The sequence below is a fragment of the Eubalaena glacialis genome, chromosome 4 (genome assembly GCF_028564815.1).
Source record: "Eubalaena glacialis isolate mEubGla1 chromosome 4, mEubGla1.1.hap2.+ XY, whole genome shotgun sequence".
NCBI classification, from domain to species: domain Eukaryota; kingdom Metazoa; phylum Chordata; class Mammalia; order Artiodactyla; family Balaenidae; genus Eubalaena; species Eubalaena glacialis.
The window spans coordinates 150,753,397-150,772,006 of NC_083719.1; the positions used below are offsets into that span (position 1 = coordinate 150,753,397).

The 18,610-nt window shown below is 40.5% G+C and overlaps 1 pseudogene; it reads right to left on the reverse strand.

The window, feature by feature from the left end:
- Positions 1 to 1,032: 1,032 nt before the first annotated feature.
- LOC133090147 (COMM domain-containing protein 2-like) lies at positions 1,033 to 1,630 on the reverse strand (annotated as a pseudogene).
- Between the last annotated feature and the right edge of the window lie 16,980 nt (positions 1,631 to 18,610).

Sequence of the window (18,610 nt, forward strand, 5' to 3'; positions counted from 1 at the left end):
ATTAAAATAATAATTTATAACCAGATAATTAAGAATTGATTACATTATGCCTGCATCCATTGTTTATAAATGTACATAACAGTGTGTCACTTTTTTTTTTTTTAGCTGCGCCGCGCAGCTTGTGGGATCATAGTTCCCCAACCAGGGATTGAACCTGGGCCCTGGCAGTGAAAGTGCCAAGTCCTAACCACTGGACCGCCAGGGAATTTCTACTATGTATCTCTCAGATGCTTTGGTTAACAGGAAAAAAAGCAGTCCTTCATAAAATGCAATATTTTCACATAAATTTGTGTACTATTTAAGTTTATTAGCCATGGCAACTTAAACTTAAGCAACACAGTAAGTACTTATTATATTCACATGCAAAGGAAAATGCATGAACTGCCTAAACGATATAGCATTAAAAAAAATTAACATTCACTTCCAACTATTCTGTGGCTATTAACATCATGTGGTGCCTTTAAAGGTCAAAAACAATAAGCTGTCTAGAAATATTCAGAATAGTAATAGCATTACATTGTGAATTTTATTTTCAAATTTAGGTCAATAAGAAGGAAAATAATAAAGTTAAGTAGTCAAAAGAAGTATCTAAAAAAGGATAGTCATTTATATATACAGAGGATTTGAACAGTACATATTCACTTCCAGTTGATTCAATCCTATGTACACATTTAAAATAGAAAATACATCTTTTTTTTTTTTTTTTGGCCATGCTGCGAGGCTTGCAGGATCTTAGTTCCCCAACCAGGGACTGAACCCCAGCCATCGCAGTGGAAGTGCTGAGTCCTAACCACTGGATCACCAGGGAATCCCCAAAATACATCTTAATTGTCAAGAAGCTGAAGACATTTAGCACCAGGAAAGGAACTTTACTTAGCCTTTGATCATGACCTCAATTTCTTGACATAGGAAAAGAAATTTTATGAAATCTCTATGTATTTATCACTATCAAAAGAATTAATTTTGAAAAGTAACTGCTACATATCATCAATTCACAAGCAATTCAAAGGGAAGAAAACCATAAAACTGGGACTACTTGATATTGCGCGCAGCTCTCCTACGGTGGTCTGTTTTCATCTCCTTCAAGGCTTGCTCCAATTGCTGAACCAAATGGAGCAGGGTGGCTGGGTGTGTCTGCAGAACTTGGGTGTTATGATCTCCATTCTATTAAGGTGTAGCTTTATAGCCACTGTTGGTTTAATCTGTTGCCTGAGGCTTCTGCTTGCAAGCTGTACATCTAGTCGCCATTCAAGGGCTGTGGTAACTGGGGAGGTCTGGTGCTGATTCACTCAGGATAGTTCTGATCTCCTTTCTGTTGTCCAGATAAAGCTGAAGCAACAGTTTGTTCACTTCTTCAGAGAATCCCAGAACAAAAACAGTCTTGGAAATCCAGTTCAGAAATCATAAGCTTTGAACTTTCAGTGAGGAGGTATATTAATTCTTCCACACCATGTTGGACAGTGTCACTACTCACGCTGAGCTTTCTCGCAGCGCCTTCGTAGATCTTGCGGTTCGAGCCTCACCTCGGGAACTCCATCACAATTCGCCCAAACTCAGAGACCACCGTGCTGTCCACTTGAGGCAGGAAGGCCAGGTGCTCCTGGTGCTCCTCCGACAGGTCCAGTGGCATCTTCACCGGGCGGCCGATTTCATCCTTATTTTTTTTTAAGTTAGTCTTAGTGGTTGCCCTGGCATCTTAACTTAAAACAATTTAGTTCAGATTAATACCAACTTATTTTCAATAGTATATGAAAAAACTGCTCAAATAAATAAAATTCCTTTCCCCTTCTTCATGCTATTATTGCCATACAAGTTACATGTTTACACATTATAAGCCCATCAATAGTTTTATAATTATTGCTTTATGCAGTGTTTTTAAAATCAGATAATAGAAAAAAAGAGTTGCAAACAAAAATACATTTATACTTTCTTTTATATAATATTTATCTACGTAAATGGTAACTATGTAGTTACCTTAACTGGTGCTCTCTAAATCTTGTGAATTCAGTTTACTGTCTAGTGTCCTTTTATGTCAGCCTGAAGGACTTCCTTTAGTATTTCTTGTAGGGCAGGTCTGCTAGTAATAAATTCTCTGTTTTTATTTTTCTGAGAATTACTTAATTTCTCCTCTGTTACTGAAGGATAATTTTCTGGTTATAGAATTCCTAATAGATAGTCTTTGTTTTGGCACTTTGAATATGTCATCTCACTGCTTTCTGGCCTCCAAAATTCTGAAGAGAAATCAGTTTTAATTATTACTGAAGATCCCTAGAACATGATTGGTTGTTTTTCTCTTGCTACTTTCAAGATTTTCTCTTTGTCTTTCAATAGTTTCACTATGATATATTTAGGCGTATATCTCTTTGAGGTTTTCCTACTTGGATTCGTTGAGCATCTTGAATATGTAGATTAATGGTTTTCACCAAATTTGAGATTTTGGCTATTGTTTATTCAAATATTCTCTCTTCCCCTTTCTCCTTCTCCTCTCCTTCTAGGATTCCCATTACATGTATATTGGTAGGTTTGATGTTTCCTACAAGATTCTGAGGCTCTGTTCATTTTTCTTCATTCTTTTTCCTTTCTGTTCCTCAAAATAGTTAATCTTAATTGATGTATCTTCAACTTTACTGATTCTTTCTTTTGCTGGCTGAAATATGCTCTTGAGCTCCTCTACTGAATTTTTCATTTAAGTTACTTTATTTTTCAACTCCAGGATTTTTATTTTTTAAATTAATTTCTACCTCTATATGGATATTCTTTATTTTGGAAATATCATTTTTATAGTTTACTTTTTACACGGCTTCTTTTATTTCTTTGAACTTTTTATAGTAGCTGCTTTAAGGTATTTATCCAGTAAGCCCAATGTCTGAGATTCCTCAGGGACAGTTTGTATTGACTTCTTTTTTTCTTGTATATGAGCTGTACTTTCCTGTTTCTTTGCATATATTGTAATTTTGTGGAAAACTGAACATTTAAAATAAGATATGTAACAACTCTGGAAATCAGATACTCCTCTCCTCCCAGAGTTTCTCATTGTTGCTGTTCACTTAGTAACATTTCAGAATTAATTCTGTGAAGTCTGTATTCTTTATTGTGTGGGACCGCTGAAGTCTCTACTTGGTTAGCTTAGTGTTCAACTAATGATTGGACAGAGATTTCCTTAAATGCCTTGAAATAATATGTCTCTCAGCCTTCACCAGAGGTTCTGTGTGTTTGTTGGGGCATTCTGTCAACACTAAAACAGGCAGTTGACAACTCTGCCTTAGCCTTCACTTACTGATTGTGCAGATCATCAGGGTCAGACAGATGTGTGATTGGGGTCTTCTCATGTCTTTCCTGGGCATGTGTACTGCCCTTCACATATGCATGGCCTTCTAGATTCCCAGGAATATGTCATAGCTTTTTTTTTTTTTTTTTTTTAAATAAATTTATTTATTTATTTATTGGCTGCATTGGGTTTTCATTGCTGCGTGCAGACTTTCTCTAGTTGTGGCGAGCAGGGGCTACTCTTCATTGTGGTGCACAGGCTTCTCATTGCGGTGGCTTCTCTTGTTGCAGAGCACAGGCTCTAGGCATGCGGCTTTCAGCAGTGTGGCACATGGGCTCAGTATTGTGGCTCGCGGGCTCTAGAGCGCAGGCTCAGTAGCTGTGGTGGCACACGGGCTTAGTTGCTCTGCGGCATGTGGGATCTTCCTGGACCAGGGATCGAAGCCCTGTCCCCTGCATTGGCAGGCGGATTCTTAACCACCGTGCCACGAGGGAAGTCCCTGTCATAGCTTTTAAAATTCCCCTATGGACAGCTCATTCCACAAGTTTTCCTTTAAAGATTTTTGGCTGTCAGTCCCTTGTTAGCTTCAACTGATATTGCCACCACAGGCAACTGTGATGTTAAACAATTGCCATTGACTGTTTTTAACAAATTCCCTAGGGATACAGCTGTTCACAAAGACCAGAGGTCTGCATCAGCCAAATACAGACAATCACTAAGATTGGAGCATTTTTTACATTTTTTTGGACATTTTTTTAAAATTCAGGTTTATTGTGGCATATTCACACACAATGAAATCCACTCTTTTTATTTTTTATTGAAGTATAGTTGATGTACAAAGTTGTGTTAGCTTCAGGTGTACAGCAAAGTGATTCATATACATATATGTATGTATGTATGTATGTGTATATATATACACACACATATATATATTATATATATATATATTTTTTGAATTAGAGTTTTCTCCAGCTATATGTCCAGGAGTGTGATGGAGAAAGGAAAAGGGGATGAGGAAAAGTAATAGGGGAATGAGGAACATGGAAAACCCAAAAAATGACTTCTAGTTCTCTGTGTAGTTGTGGCCTTTACTGAGCTGGGGATACTGGTGGAGGGAAATATCAAGAATTCTAATTCAATCACGTTGGAAACATTTTAGGTTAAGAAAAAAATTATGCTTCCTATATAGCAAGCTATCAGAACTTACTTTAAAATGTAAACCTATTCATCCTTTCTCATGGGTGCTCAGAGTTCCCCACACAGATATTCATTTCTACATGTTCAAGAAAATGCCACTGTCAGGCAGGTCTACCACGGACTGTATATCTGTGGGCAGAGTCCTAAGTAGAGCTTTCATCTTCTCCCCTTGAACTGACAAGTTGAATAGGAGATACTCTGCTTTGCCAGCCTTCCACTTAAGACAGAACCTAGTTGTCTCCTCGCTTTGATCAGAGAGGGTCTTCAGAAAGTTTAACAGGTCAGAATGAACTTGATTGCCAGACAGAAACCAGCGTGCCAAAAATAAAGCATTAACCAAAGCCAAGAAAATAGTGTTGGCTGAGGCGTGGCTTAATATGGGGCTCTAGGTATTTCAAACAGCCAGGTTTGATGGAAGCAATTAGGAACAGCACTAATTGCCTGTCAGGCAACATTGCCATTTGCTGAGGACAGAGCTGATACGTTTAGACACAAAGTCTGCCCAGCCTCCATTGTAGCCTTTCACTTTTGGAGATTGTCTTCTGGTTTCCATTACAATGAAGCTCAAGCTGCCGACTCCATTAAAATGTCAAGGTGGGAGGGAAACGAGGTCTTGAAATAAGTCTTTCAAGGCTATTGCCATGGTTGGTTTTATTTATGGAGTAAGGTTCCTGTACACACTTATTTTACCGTTTCTTTCCCTTAAGTGGTGAAAGCACCAAGTCCCTTAGCCCCATCACCAGGGAGCTGAGGAGCTGAATCTGTTTTTTCCATGGCAGGGCTATATTCAGGTCCACTCTACCCTCTTCTGTTTTTCCCTATACATGGAGGAATGAGTTCAGGTGCTACAGAGCAACTTTTCTGCACAAGTCCCTTAGCCAGTGACTCTCAACCCTTCACAGCATTTTAAAAACCCAATTCCTCAACCAGAAATGTTGTGGCAATCTGGAATTCCCCTTTCCCTCCTCTCTTCAGAAATACTCTATCATAAGCAGCTATTCTTGCATCAGATTATTTTATTCCAAATTCAGGGCCAAGGAAAAAAAGAAGAGTACGCATCCTCAGGGCTAGAGAGGATTATAATAATACATGTAATGTGTCTTTAGGAAGCATAATGTAAGTTTGCTAGTAAAGAGGTAAGCTCCTGAGCTCCCTAGAGAATAGGAAAAAAATCCAAGCACAGTCACGGGCAGTATAAGCATTGCCAGTATTAGAGTCACTCTTTACTTAGGAGGATGTAATTGAAATAAACCAAAACAGAAATGCTGATCTGGAAGCCTGGAAACCTGGGTCTCATCACAGTATTTGTCTTTAACAAGCTATGCACCCTAGAGCATAATTTTAACTTGATTTTGTTTAGAGCTATACAACCAGGATCTAAAAGACTACCTGGTGCTTAGTAGGCACTTGGCAAATATATGCTGTTAAGATTTTTTTTGAATCTCAGCATACTGGTCAGAAATATGGGGCTTGTATTAGTTTCCTAAGGCTTCCATAACAAAGTATCACAAACTAGGTGGCTCAAAACGACAGAAATTTATTCTCTCTCAACTCTGGAGGATAGAAGTCCAATATCAGGACGATAGCAGGTCCATGTTCCATCTGAAGTCTGTAGGGGAAAATTCTTCCTTGCCTCTTCCTAGCTTCTGGTGGTGGCTGTCAGTCCTTGGTATTCCTTGGCCTGTAGCTGCATCACTCCAGTCTCTGACTGTGTTGTCACAAGGCATTCTCCCTGTGTGCTTCTTTTTCCTCTTCTTATAAGGACAACAGTCACGTTGGATTAAGGATCCACCCACTACAGTATGAGCTCACCTTAACTAATTACATCTGCAACAACCCTATTTCCAAAGAAGTTCACACTCTGAGGTGCTGTGGGTTAGGACTTCAACATATCTTTTGGAGGGACACAATTCAACCCATAACGGGGATAATTCCAGTTGTCTAATCCATCTCAACATTCGTTATGAGGACTCAGTAGGATAATGTGTGGGAAAAGTCTCTAAAATTACAGATTATTATTCACATGCCTGGAAGAGTTTCTTCCCCTTACCATTTACTGTGAGGATGCAGTAATACTTCATGAAACCTAAATTGTCAGCTTTAATACTTAATAGGTCAATACCACTAATATACATATTCCACTTTAGCCTGTGAGGTGGCCAGGGAAAGGACTACTATCCCCATTCTAAAGGTGAAAAAAACTGAGACTGAGATATTAAATTAAATGATATAATCAAAGGCACATGGCCTGACAGTGAAAGCACTACTAGTAGATCTCAGGGTGTCAGCCTCCTGGTTGTGATGCTTTCTAGCTCAATGTGATGCTGGGATGACAATTCCTCCTTGGAGCTTTCATTTCTCAGCATTTTCTCTGCCTGCTGCAGAGAACCAGAGTTCATTTCCTGATCAACTGAAACTTGCTAGTACTATGAAACTTCTGTTCAGCTGGATCTACCTCTCTGTATTGTGGTGTTGGAAATGCAAAGTGGGATAAGAGAGAAGGGGGTGGTAAAAAAGGATGAGGATAAGGAGTAATTACAATGAGTAGGTGAACTCACAACTCAGCCAACAAGGCATGAATTAAGTGTGGTGTATAGGATAATTAGCAGTCATTTAGTGCAGGAAAATTGCTACCAGCTGTTCAAAACCCAAGACTGAGGGGCTGATCTGTAAATGGTTATCTGAACAAGCAGGCAGACAGCTACAAAATGAAGCTGTGCCCCAGGTCCCAAAGGCTATGTTTTGTTGTCCAGAGAAAGCCTTGTCCTGAGATGAATCCATTATGCTCATTAGTTACTGTTACATGAATTTAATGGCCTGGCCAAAGGCTCCTAGAGAACGCTGGGTCATAGATCTGTGGGGAATCAGACCAACAAAGGGATACACAGGAATGTCAGAGTCCTGAAATCCCCAAACTACTCTCAATATGGACCTCCCACTTTCTTCGTTGGAGCCTAGTCAACAAACACAAACTTATCCATCAAATGCCCATTTCCTCATTCAATCCCTCTGCCTACCTCTTAATAGATTAACATAAGCACTATTCCAAACAGTCTGATGCCTATCTTCAATTTAGCACCCAAATGCAGCTGAGTAACTTGGGAACCTACAGAATAACAACAACAGTCTTATCACACCTGGAAGCAAGGACACTGTCAGAGCAAATCAAAAGGTCAAGAATCAGCTCAAAGAGGCTTCTATTGGCTAAAATGGGGCAATTTGAGGCTTGACATGAATAATACTATACCAAGGAATTAAATGCTTCAAATATATTAAATTCCATGCGTTTGTAAGACACTAAAAACAATACTCAATGTCATCTTTGGAGCTTGCTGGGAAAACACAATATACTCTGAAAACTGGTAAATAAAGGAAAGAATCAAGCAGTTAGCCTGATTTCCTGTAGGACCTGTACCTCAGATAACAAACAGTTGATGAAGGAAAGTTTTTCTTTATAGAAGGATTCCCAGTAATAAATGAAGAAATAAATAAATAAATCCTTTGGCAAATCCCTACCTAAATAATGAATCCAGGCAATGATCAATGGTGGCCACTAACAACACAAAAAGAGAGAGGGATGTTTGTTCCTCCTGCTAAAAGTACACATCACTACCTATAAAGGATCCTTGTAAAAAGTCACATCAGATCAAGCCTCTAGATCTAACTACCAATTTAAGGAAATGCAAAGAACAGAGAAATATGTCAAATGCTACTATGGGTATGCAATCAGAAAAATCCAGAATGTGGGAAATTCCACAGGACAAATTATTTGGTTTCTTCAACAAATAAATTACAGGGAGAAAAAAAAAAGGGAAGGGGAACTGTGATTGACTGAATTGTTGGCCTCTGTTATTCACCCCTTTCTACATTCACACCCATGCCATGCCTCCCTGTGGGAAAAGTATACCTCCCTGCCCTTGAATCTGGGCTTGGAAATGAGAATTGCTTGAATAAAAGAATTCCGTGAAAGGGACAGTGCAAATCTCTGATCTAAGGCCTTAAGAGGCCTCTTGGGTTTCCACTCAGCCTCTTATACTCCTGCTCTTGTCTTGGGAAGCGCTTCCCTTGGGTAATTGTTGATCCTTCAGCCTGGACAGTGAGCAAATCAATGGCAACAACAATGGACTGAAGACAGGAAGCCACAACCCAATATTCTAGACAAGATGTACAACCCTGAGAAGAGGAGAGTATCCTCTTCATCCCAACTCACCCCCATGACCTGCCACCACCACCACAGTCATGACTACATTAACATTTCCTGACTTCTCTGCAGATGGAGTGAAACTAGAGGAAGCTGATTTAAGAACAGGAAAGAAAGAGTGAAATATCTCATTCAAATCTACTACAAAATAATTTTAGTTCCCAATCTTTAGTAGTTTGAGTACCAAAGACAGTAAAATACATCAACTGACCCCTATGACAGAATTTTTTACTCCTGTGGCAGAGAAAAATAGAACATGTCATCACCATCACCAGGTTAAAATATTTATGTGGAATGTCTCTGGGTAGAGACCTGACCACATAAGTGCGTAGAGATGAATGTTCCTTACAAGCGACTCTCCTGCACGAAGGTCAACTGCTTTTCTTACTTGGGATATTAATTCAGGTCCCCAGTCTGATTTGCTTTCCTGTAAGAAGTCCTAAGGAAACACGTTGCTCCATGTCATCAACTTGGCAGGACCTTGGGATCCAAAAGTTGGGAGTGGGGGGGATCAATACACTTTAATCAAAAAGGCAGAAGATGTGCTTAGTTGAATCTTTTAACTTTTAAGGGCAGAATTTATTGTGGAAGGTTTGTAGCCTGAAGCAAGACAGGGAACATGTGAAAGGATTCTCTGCTGTAGGTCTTAACTTTCTTGCCAGAGAAAAACAATTGGGAGAAACCTTAAAAGGACAGGGCCACACTCAGAGTATCAACTCAAGAGGCCCCAGAGCCACTTCAATTAGCAGTTAATCTAGAAGTTGCAAGTATGTGATGGTCTCTCCCATCCCGGGAACTTAAGAGCTTATAAACCATAGAAGGTCATGACTTCAACAAAATGTCTACAGCAATATCTCAGGTCCCACATGCCCTTCCAGAACTTTGTCACTCCCCATTAAGAAGTGGAATCTATTTTCCCCCCCCTTGAAATTGGGCAAGACTTTATGGCTAATTTGATGAATGCAATGCAGTGGAAGTGACACCGTGTGATAGCTGGGACGGTAGTCTTCTCCTGTCCTTGGACTGGGATTTACACCATCAGCTCCCCTGGTTCTTAGGGCTTCAGACACAGACTGGAATCACACCACTGGTTTTCTGGGTCTCCAGCTTGCAGATGGCAGATCATGGGACTTCTCAGCCTCCATAATATCTCTCTCTCTCTCACCACACACACACACACACACACACACACACACACACACACACATATCCTTTTTGTTTTATTTCCCTGGAGAAACTTGACTAATACAAATATTTATTGAGCAATTACTACACGTTAATCCAATGCTCTAAGCACGCTAATGAATGATCTCATTTAACCTTCACACCAGCCTGGACATAGGAACTATTTCCTCTTTCACATTTTTCACATGAGAAAACTGAGGAACAGGGATTAAGTTATTTGCCATGTTCACACAGCTAGTAAGTGGTAGAGCAGGGATTCAAACAGACTGGTCCAGGTGCCACACTCCCTGGAATTTCTTTAGGTGGCCTTTTAAATCTCAAATCAGATACTCTCATATTGGGAAAAACAACAACAACAAACAGCTTGTGTTACAAAAATAGTTTAAATTCAACTTTTTTCATGTAAAAGTGTTTGAATTTTTTCCAGGAATGTTCTTTATTGCATCCTGGTCTGGACACCAGACCTAATTAATCATCTCTTTGGGTCCCCCATTATTCTTTGTGGCAGCTACAAATCCCTTTCTAGAAAGAAAACCTTCAAGTCTTGCCCTAAGAGGAAGGCTGGGGGAGAAAAGGAGGGGTCTTGTTCCTGTTTGAATCAATTGTTTACTTAACCCTGTGGCTGAATTATAAACAGGTTTGTTTTTTTTTTTTTAAAGGCTAAAGAGAGAATTAAATTGGTTTAATATAATGACTGAGAAGGGAGAGGGCCAAAATCTGACCAGGATTCCAAATGTGCAGGAATGCATTCATCTTTTTTCCATATGTTTTGGTTTTTCTTTCATATTGTGTTAAAAGTAGCTATGAAGAAGGGGAGGAGGGAGAGAGGTAGAGGAGGAGATGGAGATGAATAGGGAGGGGAGAGGGAGAAAAGTGAAGGAGGAGGAAAAGGAGGAAGCAGCTCCAGACACATTACCCAACTCTTTAGAGATTCTAAATATAAGGTTCATGTTTGTTATACTTGGGGAAGAAGCTTATACTCTCAGCTAAGGCAGCACTGAAATAGTTATATTACACTGAAAATACTGAAAGACTTGCAAACTGCTTGGTTAATATCCATTGCTCCCAGTCTCCTGCGTGCTCCACCATCACACTTCCTGTGACCAAGACCTCCACACCACCCAGCAACCAAAGGGTATCACCTGATACTGCAAGGGGCTCTTGGGACCTGCTCCATTACCAAGGTGGCATTGCCCGATTTTCCTGCCTACAGGTTGTTAAATATTTTGACTATCATTTCTGGACAGAAATCCCTATCCTTCAGCCTTGGAATCAGGCTGCCGTTATCCCAAGCTTTCCTTGCTTTGTTCACCTCTGACTGTCCCTGGCTGAGCATCTAATAGTCTGAGACCACCAGTCACCAGGTCAGTCTGAATGTCACCAGTCAACTTGCCTTTGGCCATCCACTCAAGATAAACAAAGCTAGAGGAATGGTGTGCTATCTTGAAGCTGGGGATGGAAGTGATGGAGAAATTAAGAGAGCAGGGAATGGGGCAGGGTCTGTAAAGTTCTCAGGGTAAGAAGGAAAACCAGAGGCTTTCTAGTTCATATAACATAAATGCATAGGATGACTCCCTGTTCTGGGTACTGGACAGTTTACATGATATCACACAGTTTGTAAAACTCTTTCACATCCATGATTTCACCTGATTTTCATGACAAATCTTTTGGTAGGCAGGGCAGGGGTAATGGTTCCAGTTTCACAGAGAAGGAAATGTAAGTCCAGAAAAGAGATGTGACTTGCCAAGGTCCTAGAGCTAAGTTTTGAACTGTGGCATGTAGATGCCAAGTTCAGCCCTCCATGGTGCCTTGCTAGTAACAAGAAGGGAAGTACCCAAGAAGAGCGATCAAGTTGGGTCTGACATCAGTAAAAATCCCTGGGTTTTTATAAGCATGTTATTCATCTTGATTTTATTTTTTCCTTCATCTTTCATGTGTCCTTAACAATAATCACGTGAGGACATCAAATGAGACATCATTGCCTACGTTTTAAAATGAGGAAATGGGATCCCAATGACATTCAGCGATTGACAAGGTCACACACAGTGGGTGACAACACAGCCGGGCTGGGGTGCCAATGTTCTGAATCCCTGTCCAATGCTTGTCACTGACCCTGTACCATCTACTGCTGCACACACATCTCATGTCCTTCCAAACAAGGAAACAGACAGTTTGGGTAAAAAAAAGTTGAATCATCAGCTGCTGATTCTCCAACATCATGAAGAGATGGGAATGCAGACAATCTACAACATGAAATAAACCAAAAATAATTTATCATTTGAGAACATGTTCTTAGGTAGGAAATCTACCTTTTCCATCCTGTTGTGTTCTGCTTCCAATTAAAAGTAAGAAAGAAGGCTAAAAAGAAATGAATATTTACTACTTCCACTACGTTATCTCATTTAACCATCTTAATAACTGTCATGCAAGAATAGTATTATTCACTTCACACAGATGAGGAAACAGCTTCTGAGGCATTACATAATTTGCTCAGTCTTACAGGCAGGAATTTGCCTTCCCAAATGCTCATGAACTTCGTAAGGAGGTGTCCCTTTAACATGACGTAGCTTTGCCATTTGAAGGGAAGAGTATGAGTTCTGGCTCCATTCCTCAGAATCTGTGTGATCCAGAGCCAGTTATTATTTTGTTCCCTGAAACTGTTCCCTCATTTCTAAAATGCAGATAATATACCCCCTTCTCAAGAAGGTTATGAGGATTAGTATCAATAGCTAACATTTGTTGAGTGTTTGCTGCATGTTAGGCGCCATTTTACGCCCTTTCCATTTATTATCTACACCAACTGCTCTGAAAATCTCTGTGGTATTGGGTACTACTTTTTAGTTCCATTCTTCAGGTGAGAAATCTGAAGCCCAAAGCATTTAAGAGACACCTCCAAGTTAGCAGCTGGAAGGACCAGTATTTGAAGTCAAGGTGTCTGACTCCACAGTCTACACACATAATAGGAGCTCATAAGCAGTGTCTGTTTCGTCATTAGGACTGGCAGCTGAAGTAAACCTGAAATGAGCAAGTCACTGGGACCTACCTACAAAACAGCTTAAATTACCCACCTAAGGTGCATAAATGAGAAAGAGGCAAGGACTACTTCATGGACACAGAGCTACTGTAGGCATTGACAGGTTTTAAATGGCATGATGGAGGCCTCAGAGAGAGAGAGGCTACCCATCATCTGTGGAAGGTTTGGAGCTCCCAGGCCTTTAGTCTCTCCTCTAGGCTTGTATAGGAGGATGATCTCAAGGAAGAGAGAGATGGGTTCTAGAAACATTCAGAAGACAGAAGAGTCTGGTTGTTAAAGAACAAAGCATTTTAAATAAATAAACTGGGGCTTCCCTGGTGGCGTAGTGGTTAAGAACCTGCCTGTCAATTCAGGGGACACGGGTTCAAGCCCTGGTCCGGGAAGATCCCACATGCCGCGGAGCAACTAAGCCCACGTGTCACAACTACTGAGCCTGTGCTCTAGAGCCCGCGAACCACAACTACTGAAGCCTGCGCGCCTAGAGCCTGTGCTCCGCAACAAGGGAAGCCACCACAATGAGAAGCCTGCACACCACAACAAAGAGTAGCCCCCGCTCGCCACAACTAGAGAAAGCCCACGTGCGGCAACGAAGACCCAATGCAGCCAAAAATAAATAAATTAATTAAAATAAATAAATAAATAAACTGAATGTTATATGAACACACTCAGTTACACAAACACACATACACACACACTTTTCACGATTTTTCTTTTATCTTTCACATACTTTGCAAACACTCTCTTGAGCAGCTGGCAAGCTGTTCCTCATCTTCCCACTCAGCTGAATGCCAGTTGTCCCACCCTCCCTACCCAGCCTCTCATAACAGCTTCAGCTTCCAAGAGACAGCTTGACTCAAAATGCCATCCAGTCTTATGCCAGGGGGAGGACTAGGACTCGTCCAGCAGGAAGGGACAGAAAAGGCAACAGCCAGAACCATCGTCCCAGGAGAACTCTAGGAACATGAGCATCTGCAAGGCATTTATGCCCAGAGGTGGGCCTGCAACCTCTGAAAATTACCTGCCTATCAGGGAGTATGCCATGGGGTAAGAAGGGTCTTCAGTCTTAGCCTCTGGCCTCAACCTATGTTAAAAGTTAAATGTCTGAGACAAATCATGCATCTCATGTTACTTGTCTGTATCTTGTTTTTCCTCACTTAATGGTACATCATAAGTACCTCACTTTGTCCTAAATTTCACTGGTATTTTAGTAAGAAACCTCAGAAACCCAACGGGGAAAGACTGAAAATCCAAGAGCTCTCTGATTTACTTTTCTTGGATTCAGTCTCCTCTATCACCTGTCAACTTTGTCTATGATGCACTCATGATAATCCTGTGGAAATGTCTGTGTTATGGCCATGGAGGTGGATCAGTGACCAGGCTGGGCCAATCATAGCTTCTCATCACCTGTGCACAGAGATTAGTCCAAGGGGTGAGCACATGACCCAAGCCAGCCAATCAGAATTCTTGCCCTAGATTTTCCAAACCAAAGTTGCGACTGAGAAGTGCGCCTTCTTATTTGCTTGCAATACTCTGAGGACATGAGCTGAGCACTGCCTGCAGTCACGGTTCCAGTCTACTGAAGAGAGCTGCTCAGAGAAAATGGAAAGATAATTAAGCTGAGAGGGCTGAGAGGGCAGCTTCTGTGGTGTTTCCTGGTTCTCTACTTCCTGGTTTCATAAGCTTATTAACCCTTTTTATTTGTTTTGTTTTGTTTTGTTTTTGGTATGTGCCAGGCTGTTTCACTGGGTTTCTGTCTTTTGACTAAAATAGTAGGCAGGGTTTGAAAGGTGGTAGGGTAGGGGAAGGAGCTGATAAGCCATCTAGCCTCCCAAACCTTGTAATAGTATAGCAGCCAAAGAGGAACAGACGTTTTAGAGTTTATATCTCAGTTAGGACAATGTGTTGCTACGTTACCAAAAAAAAATTCTCTTCAAAATGGCTTAAATATAAAGGGAATGTATTGACCCGTGAAGCTGAAAAGTCCAGAAGTGGCTCTCAAGTACAGACAGCAATGCTTGATGCAAGAGCTCAAACACTCTCTCCAGTAGCTTGGACTCGCTGCATCTCTCCTTTCTACTTTCTATGATGTCAGCTTTATCTGTAGGCTCCATCAGACAACCAAGAAAATCCTTGTAAGGCAGGCTGACTCCGATCCCAACTGTATCACCTGTAGCCATATTTAATTGTAAAAACAATCTGAAAAGTTTAAGTGTGATGCAAATAGGAATTGTGCTTCCATTTTTATAAAATAATTTCAAAATCATCCGCGTGAGTGTGTGTGTGTGTGTGATTGTATAAGCATGAAAGTGCATGAAAAGGTATTGGGCCAAGAAGTGCTTTCGGTTTTGTTTTTTTTTTGCTTTCGGTTTTTAAGTAAAAATAAAAGACGCATTTTTCATTTTCACCAAGAACTTTGTTGAACAACGTATTCACCTTTTTGTGAATTTGTGAATTCACCACTACCTTCTGCCATTTTTCAGGCAACTTCATAATTCCATCTTCCCAAAACTTTTTATCTTTTTGAGCAAAGAACTGTTCCAGGTGCCTTTTAAAGTCTTCCAGGGAATTGAAATTTTTTCCATTAAGAGAACTTTGTAAAGACCTAAATAAATGGAAATCTGAAGGTGCAATGTTCTGGTGAATACGGTGAATGAATCAGAACTTCCCAACCAAGCTGTAACAGTTTTTGCCTGGTCATCAAAGAGACACACAGTCTTGCATTATCCTGATGGAAGATTATGCATTTTCTGTTGAATAATTCTGGACATTTTTCATCAAGTGCTGCTTTCAGTTGGTCTAATTGGGAGTATTTGTTGGAATTAATCGTTTGGTTTTCCGGAGGAGCTCATAATAGAGGACTCCCTTCCAATCCCACCATATACACCACATCACCTTGTTTGGATGAAGACCGGCCTTTGGTGTGGTTGGTGGTGGTTCATTTCGCTTGCCCCACGATCTCTTCCATTCCACATTATTGTACAGTATCCACTTTTCATCACCCGTCACAATTTGTTTTAAAAGCGGAACGTTTTCATTACGTTTACGTAGAGAATCGCATGCGGAAATATGGTCAAGAAGATTTTATTTGCTTAACTTATGTGGAACCCAAACATCAAAGCAATGAACATAACCAAGCTGGTGCAAATGATTTTCAACGCTTGATTTGGATATTTTGAGTATGTCGGCTATCTCCTGCGTGGTATAATGTTGATTATTCTCAATTAGTGTCTCAATTTGATCTCTATCAACTTCAACTGGTCTACGCAACCATGGAGCATCATCCAGCGAGAAATCTCTAGCATGAAACTTCGCAAACCACTTTTGACACGTTCGAACAGTCACAGCACCTTCTCCATACACCGCACACATCTTTTTTTGCATTTCAGTTGCATTTTAACGTTTTGTGAAATAATAAAGCATAATATGCTGAAAATCTTGCTTTTTTTCTTCCATCTTCAATATTAAAATGGCTATACAAAAATTCACCAATTTTGATGTCTTTTTTTAAAAAGCACACTGACATGACAGCTGCCATAAACAATCTAACAAGATTGTTTCAAATGAAGTTAAAGACAACTAAGAGATACTAGAGCCGTCTTACGGAAAAAAACCAATGAACCTTTTGGCCAACCCAATACATATCATGTCATTAAAACTGTTTTGTGTGATGGGGATGTAGACACAAGGAAAGGAGGGTTGAGAAACTTAGGGGGGGAAGTATCTTTCATAATAACAGTATTTACAGCATGTATTAGTTTTACATGCTTTTCCAGTTTTTAGGGGCCACCCACATTCCTTGGCTGGTGGCCCCTTTCTCCATCTCCAAAGCCAGCAATGACTTGGTGGAGTCTTTCTCACATCACATCACTTTGACACTGACTCTTCTGCCCCCACTGTCCACATTGAAGGACCCTTGTGACTATGTTGGGCCCACCTGAATAATCCAAAAAAACTTCCTATTTTAAGGTCAGCTGATTAACAACCTTAGTTCTATCTGCTATTTTCACTCCCATTTGCCATGTAATGTAAAATCTTCACAGGTTCTGGGGATTAGGATGTGGATATCTTTGAAGGCACTGCCTACAACAAATTATGATCCCATTTATGCAATTGTGGATGCATATATATATATATATATATATATAAAATGACAAATGGTAGGTGGTTATCAAATTGACAGCGGTTATCACAGGCAGTAAAAGTCAGTTCTCTTTACTTTTTTCTTCAAGTTTTTATGTAGTGTCTTACCTTTTTAAGTATTTGTAAATTTATGTACAGAAAAAAGCAACAAAGCTAGATTTGCTGGTGAAAATGATCGAAATGACCTGAACTCCCTCAAATATCATAAAACTGGGCCTTGAACGGGGAGGTCCAGCCTCGGAGGAACTTTGTACCTACGGAAACTCCCCCATCAAACCTCCCTCTTCTGTACACAATAGGAGATACTAAGCCAAGGCAATAGAAAGACTCCCAACTGCTAATAATCCAACAAGAGATATCCAAAGCCAAGCAGAATATGCAGACTGATGGATGTGCAGAAATCTACTTTGCAGTGGCTCCACAAGGAGCTGGGGATGGTAGAGAGAGTATGGAGGCAACTCTGAGGGTCTTAGAACATACATTCCGAAGGAAGTCACTTGCCCCTCCTTCCCCTTCAGCCCACTCCAAAATGACTACTCATTTTCATCACCCTCCAGCTGCTCCTTTCCATATCCTTGGTCACTCTCATGCACATCCCTTTCAACTTCTCCATTTCCGGGTCTCAGAGGGTTAGTACAACACTTCTCTAAGAGCATCCTCCCCCCGTTAATTCTTGCTCTTTAGAAGACAATCTGTGACATCAACACTGCCCAAATCATGAGCTATTTATCAGGTGTTCAGTCAAACATATCATTCTGTGGTCAAAACATAGGAAGACAGAGCAAAAACAAAATTAAATTCATTTTTTTCTCTGCAGGACACCCCAGAGCCCTTGCTAATGTGCACTGCAATGCTCCAGGGGGTGGCTATACCAAGCAGTTAATCCACCTAAATGTTGAATCATGTTATAGAAAGATAATTGATGAAATTAGTCTTCCACATGTTGGAAACAGTATCAAGAAATCTCTGTATGATGGTAGGGCATGTTAAAAACCTAACCTTGGAGCCGGAAAAAGCCCTCTAGAACTTTATTTTAAAACTGAATAAATGAACAGAGAGGGCAAGTGATTTGCCTGAAGTCACACAGCTAGTTAATGGCAAAGCTGGGAACCTTTTTTTTTTTTTAAACATCTTTACTGGAGTATAATTGCTTTACAATGGTGTGTTAGTTTCTACTTTATAATAAAGTGAATCAGCTATACATATACATATATCCCCATATCTCCTCCCTGTTGCATCTCCCTCCCACCCCTCCATCCCACCCCTCTATGTGGTCACAAAGCACCAAGCTGATCTCCCTGTGCTATGTGGCTGCTTCCCACTAGCTAAGTATTTTACATTTGATAGTGTATATATGTCCATGCCACTCCCTCACTTTGTCCCAGCTTACCCTTCCCCCTCCCCGTGTCCTCAAATCCATTCTCTACGTCTGCCTCTTTATTCCTGTCCTGCCCCTAAGTTCTTCAGAACCTTTTTTTTAGATTCCGTATATATGTGTTAGCAGACGGTATTTGTTTTTGTCTTTCTGATTTACTTCACTCTGTATGACAGACTTTACGTCCATCCACCTCATTGCAAATAACTC